This window comes from Pygoscelis adeliae, unplaced genomic scaffold (assembly GCF_000699105.1).
Source record: "Pygoscelis adeliae isolate BGI_AS28 unplaced genomic scaffold, ASM69910v1 Scaffold445, whole genome shotgun sequence".
NCBI classification, from domain to species: Eukaryota; Metazoa; Chordata; class Aves; order Sphenisciformes; family Spheniscidae; genus Pygoscelis; species Pygoscelis adeliae.
The window spans coordinates 571,826-572,443 of record NW_008824894.1 but is presented as its reverse complement, the minus strand read 5'-3'; positions in this window follow the sequence as shown (position 1 = coordinate 572,443).

The following is a 618-nucleotide window of genomic DNA, read 5'->3' as shown; positions in this document are numbered from 1 at the left end:
TGCCGCAGCGCACACGTCCTCCCCCCTGCCCTTTCCAACACCGCCGGTGATGGGAGGGAGTTAGAAATGCCAGGAGAAGCATTCCTGGCAACAGACCAGAGCCCGGCAAGACAAGCCCCAGATTTATGACCAGCGTGGACGAAGAGACAGAAGAGCTTTAGTGAGCCTGGTTAAGACCCCATGGGAAAGCGACAGTGAGAGATCTGAGTGACCCGGCAACTCCACCTCTCAGTGGGAAAAACAAAAGCGACACAAGAAAGGAGCCCAATAGCCCCAGGGACCGAGGGGAGGGGGCTGCCATGGGACGGGGTGCCCGGGGCCAACAGGGCACACATCGGGCCACCACACCCTGCCCAGGGAGCAGGGACCAGGCAGATGCTGGGACAGCAAAGCATTGCTGCTGGAGCACCCCGCGCTGCCTGCAGCACCGATCCAGCCTCCCCCCCCACCCCCGCCGCCTCCTCCTCCTCCAGGGCTTCTTCCTCTCCTTCCCCTCTTTGTCATTCCTCTCAGCTCACGCCTCTTCTCTGCTCTCCTTCAGCTGCTCACAGCAATAATCCAGGGCACTAACGCCCCGGCAGATTGCTCAGTGCCGCTCCCTGGCTGCTGCCGAACCGG